The sequence below is a fragment of the Arvicanthis niloticus genome, chromosome 26 (assembly GCF_011762505.2).
Source record: "Arvicanthis niloticus isolate mArvNil1 chromosome 26, mArvNil1.pat.X, whole genome shotgun sequence".
Lineage (NCBI taxonomy): Eukaryota > Metazoa > Chordata > Mammalia > Rodentia > Muridae > Arvicanthis > Arvicanthis niloticus.
In genome coordinates, this window is record NC_133434.1 from 25,102,540 (window position 1) to 25,108,051 (window position 5,512).

Here is a 5,512-nt window from a genome sequence, read left to right on the forward strand (position 1 = left end):
AAGGTAGTGCTTATACCTCAGACAAGAGCATGGCAGGTCCCTTTGTAATACTATCTAGGAATCTGGTGGCCAGCAGCACCCCACAGTGGACACCTTTTCTACTCAGGAAAGAAGCAGGAGCTAGTACTTGCTTTGTCACCAGTCTTTATGCTCAGTCAGGTGGCTGGCAAGACACTCCCTCTGAAAACCTTCACAGAGACACCTCAGCCTTGCTTCCAGGAGTCACACAGGCTGGACGTCTTTAGAAGAGTCTTTTGCTGGATAGTCTGTCTCTTTCTATTTGGAGAACAAGACCTTGTAGGATGAGGACCCAGGATAGGAAAGTAATGATAAGGATACGACATCAAACTCTGGTGACCTGTGATATTTTGAAGCCAAGGTGTAAACCATGTTGTGAGCATGTGTAGCAATGCCTCCTGGCCATTGAGCTGCATGTATTAGCTCATTTGCACCCAAACCCTATCATATAGGTATTTACCGCTTCCTCCACGTGTGTGTTGTACATATGTCTGAAGATGCATGGGCACATGTCTCCCTTCGATTATTCTTTGCCTTATTTTGTAAAAAGATTTGTTTGTTTTTATTATATGAGTATGAATGTTTGCCTGCATGTTTGTATATGTACTATGTGCATGCCTGGTACACACAGAGACTAAAAAAGGATTTAGATCTCCAGGAGCTAGAGTTACAAGTGGTTATGAAGCATCATGTGGCTGCTGGGAACTGAACCTGAGTCCTCCGCAAGAGCAGAAAGTGCTCTTAATCCATGGGTCATCTCTCCAGCCCCTCCACTTTATTTTTTGAGACAGGGTCTTTCCCTGAACTGGGAGCTCATCAATTCGGTGACTAGCTGGCTAGTGACTGCCAGAGATCCACCTGACTCCACCTCCTGAAACTAAGATTATAAGCACAAGCTTTTTCCATGATGGGAGGGATTCAAATTCGGGTCCCCATGGTTATGCAGCAAGCACTTGAAAACTGCATTCCATATTTATAGACAGAGAAACAAACACAGAGATATTACAGAGCCAGCTGGTAGGAGCTGGCATTCTGAGCCATTTATCCTGACTCCAGAGCCTGTTGCCTGGTATATGTTCCATCCTTACACTGCTGGGTCCCAAGAGAGAATAGGAGGTGGTCCACTCCACAATATTCTCTCTATCCAGAGCCCATCATCCTGTAAGTGAACATGTGGTGAACTGAACGATGGGATGCAGGCTTCTTTCTTTTGTTTTTGTTTTTGTTTTTGTTTTTGTTTTGTTGAGACAGGGTTTCTCTGTGTAGTCCTGGCTGTCCTAGAACTCACTCTGGAGACCAGGCTGGCCTCAAACTCAGAAATCCATGCAGGCTTCTTTCTAAACAATCTTTTCCTACCCACAGTCCCTTACATAGTACTCCTAGTTCTCTCCAAACCTGGGCTTTGCCCCTCCTTGGTCCCATATTTCCTTTGAGCATAAAATATAGAGCTCTCCTTATTTGCCTAACTCTTAGAATTGTCACCTCTTGTCCACAGCCATCTGGGCTACGTCCCTTTTTGTATAAAAAGCCTTTGTCTTCTTATGAAAATGATGGGGTCCCACCTGTAAATGTATCCAGCATTAATGGTGGTGGAGTGAGACGTGCCTCATGGAAAAAGAGAGCAGCATATTTCTTTGCATTTGAATACTTCCAGGACCTTACCTTGGCAGCAAACCAGTTCTGGTTGGACCCCAGAACTCTCACGCTGTGTGGTGCCATGGGTCTCTGGAAAGTCTACTGAGTTTTGTACGCCTCTTAGGTTGTTTGTTTGTTTGTTTGTTTTAGTGCACAAAATTGGACCTATAGAGAAACAGTAGAATTAAATTATGTGGAAATGGGGTCACAGGGAAATATTGGTGAGGTAGCACTGTGTTTTGCATTGTACTACAGAAGAAGATTTAGCACGGGGTTGAAGTTTTATAATTCTGATATGATGAGAAAAATTATCTGCACACATTTCTGCAGCTGCCGTTCTGAGATAGGAAAATCTCTGTGGTTTCTGGTGGTGACGAAGTAAGAGCTGTTGCTGATGTTAATGGAGTTTATGCCCCTGTTCACCAGGAAGGAGATGCTGCATTTCAATGAAAAGTTAGAGAAAATAAGCACGGAAACGCCTTCCTTCTCAAATGTGCATTCTAGAGAATTCCAGCCCTTGCCAACTTGGGTTGGAGACTCCAGACCGCCTGATAGCCATGGCTTGTCTGTAATGGGGAGACTGAAGAACAGGTTCCGAAACCATGCTCCCCACTTTAACACTCTCATTGTCAAGGCTGGAAATGAAGAATTTATAAAAATCAATGTTCCAGGTGCTGACTCTCAAAGAACACCTGCCACGTCGCCATGTGCCATCCTTGTGCTGAGAGATGCCCGTGAGAAGTGAGCACTGTTACTCTGTGCGGATGAGGAAGACATGGCTGAGAGGTAAAGAGTGAGCTTACATGTTCTGATGGCAGGTTTGCCTTATGCACCTGCTTCCCTCCCATTAAACCAAATGCACCCTACACGTGCCCAAACACATTTTCAAAAGATTCTATTTTAAAATCAGGCATTGTGGTATATACCATAATCCTAGCACTGGGAAAGCAGAAGCAGGAAGATCTCTGTGAGTTCAAGGCCAGCCTGGTCTATATAGTGAGTTATAGGCCACCAGGGTTACATAGAGAGATCCTGTCAAGAAAGAAAAAGTTTTATTCCATATTTAATTGTGTGTGTGTGTGTGTGTGTGTGTGTGTGTGTGTGTGTGCGCGCGCGCGCGCGCGCGCGCGCGCGCACACACGCACGCGTACATGAGTGCAGGTACCTAAACACCTAAACAGGCCAGAAGAGGATGACCAGGATCCCTTGAGGTTACAGACAGCTGTGAGCTGTTTGCTATCGATGCTGGACATGAAACTTAGGCCAATTCTGATCCTAGCCACTGAGCCATCTTGCCAGGCCCCTTACTTCGTTTCTGAGGCAAGGTCTTCCTATATGACCCAGGCTGGTTTCAAACTGAGCTCTTGAAATGACGCCTAGGCTCACCTCAAGCTTACGATCCTCTTGCTTCTGCCTGCTTCGTGCTGGGATTACAGGTGTGCATTGCCACACCCACACCTTAACACACTTTATTTAAGACTTGAAATGACTCATAACAATGTTTCAGTAACAATAGTGGTCTACTCAATAGGGTCAGACTATTTATATTTTAAGAGTCTTTATATCATCCCTATCATTGGCATCATGACCATCATAGCGATGGCTAATCCTAATCACTTATTTTATTCCAAATAAAGGAACTACTGTTCAAAGGAGTTAACTCATTTGTCCTCTCTAATGACAAGTTGCTATGGAGTCATGTGGTGGAAGCTTGATCCTCAGAGTGTCGATGGGAGGTGGTGGACTCCTGGAGTGGCGTTAGAAGAAGAATGTCATTGGAGAGCATTGTCCTTGGAAGGGATTGATTAATTCAGTTTTCACGGAACTCTAGAGAGTTCTAAATAGAGTAGGTTATTATAAAAGAGCTAACCTGGTCCTGTCTGGTCATGTGATTACTCTTCTCAATTATGTCCCCATGATGGCACCCAGCACCCTGTCATGTAGCTAAGAAGGCCTCTGCCAGAGCCCAAATAGGTAGAGCTACCCAATCTTGGTCTTCTAGTATCTACAACTATGAATTAAATAAATCTTTTTTTCTTTACAAAGTAGCTAGCCTCCGGTATTTCACTGTAGCAACAGAAAATGAACTATTATATGGGTTATATTATCATCCTCATTTCAAAGATGAAGACACTAAAGTTACAAAGTTATAACATTTGATTAAGGGTCAACACAGCTATCAAGCCAGAATCTGAACCATGGCACCTTCCCCTTCTTTTTCAGTAAATGGTTTTTATTGAAGTGGAACATGTAATTAGCAAAGAGCATAAACTATGTTCCCATGAATTTTCATAGCAAGCACACCACCCAGATCAGAAAGTGGAAACATCCCGGCCCTCAGTGGCTCCTCGCTCCTTCCTGGAAGTTAATAAATACTGCCCTCTGCACCACCGCAGTCTCTGCCGTCTTAATTTTTAGCATCACTGATTAGTTCTGCCTTGCTTTGAATGTATGTAAATGATCTTTTATTCTTTACTGCTTTGCTCTTACCCATCATAAGGGCCCTGGAGTCTAAACAATAGCCTCTAATTCCCAGTCTCTGAGGAAACCGAGCTGTCTCCAAAGGCTCAACAACCTTCTGATACCCTAAGCCAAAATGCTATAGAAGTGAGATTCTAACCCATGTTTGGGGGTTGGGGGGCTGATGGCTTCTGCCACCTCAATGTCTTCATGCTTCAGTTTCTACTGTAGAATGCTGACACCGGGATTGGGACTATTTGTATGAATAAAATGTTCTACTGCCTGCCTGAAACCGATGCCAAGATCCTGTCTTTGTCCTTACTTTCCACATAGTTGGGAACAGCCTCTCTTCACCTTCTTCTTCAGCTTCCTCCTTCAAGAACCCACAATCACTCTTGGACAAGACTGACTATAACCCATGACATGCAGCCAACACGCTCTGTCTCCCTCTCCCTGCTCCTGCAGGCTGCGTTCGTCCGGTGCAGTGTTGCACCTGGAATCACACACGTTTATTGTCTACTTCCATTAGTAGTAAGTACTTCTCTGGGATTGCAGAGATGACTCGGTAGATAAGGTACTTGCTTCACAAGCATGCAGGCCTGAATTTGGAGCCCCAGCACCCACATAAAAGCTGGACACACTGACAGGCAGAGACAAGAGAATCCCAGGAACTTGCTGGCCAGGTAGTCTATCCCAAATAGCAACTCCAGGTTCAATGAGAGACCCTGACTCAAAAAATAAGATGGGGAATGAAAGGAAGACACCTAATATCAACCTCTAACTTCCAGACTCATGCATGAGTCTGTGCGCATGTGTGCACATGTGAGTGCATAAACACACACACACACACACACACACACACACACACACACACACTGCACACATACAAAAAAAATGTTTTTCCACTGCTTGTGGTCTTATTCCCAGATTTATATGGTACACAGCAGGTACCTGATACAATCTGAAGTGGAAGGAAAAATTAATCAGCATGGAACTTCCCCACCAAAACACAGAATCCTCTGTGGAAAGTAGGCTACAGCAATTAAATTCATGGCTCTGCTCTCAGAGGCAGTGCCTTGTGTCTGCTCTTCCACTGAGGCAAAGACTGGAGGTTGGGAGCATAGAGTTTACAGTCATTGGCTCATCTGCTGCCTCAGAGATCATGAAAATCCTCCTGACCCTCACCAGGCTGCTAAGGTAGCGTCCTGCTAATGACTCTAGCCAGCCAAAATGCCTGGTCCCAAAGCTTCACAGAGGAGAGCCATCTACCATTCCAGAAGTAATAAGACTCCTGTGTGCCGCCGGCATTGAGGAGGGCGTGAGTACAGGCAAATGAGCTGCATCACACACAGATATAAAGGACTGCAGCCATCGGGTCTCACAATCATCATCAGTGCTC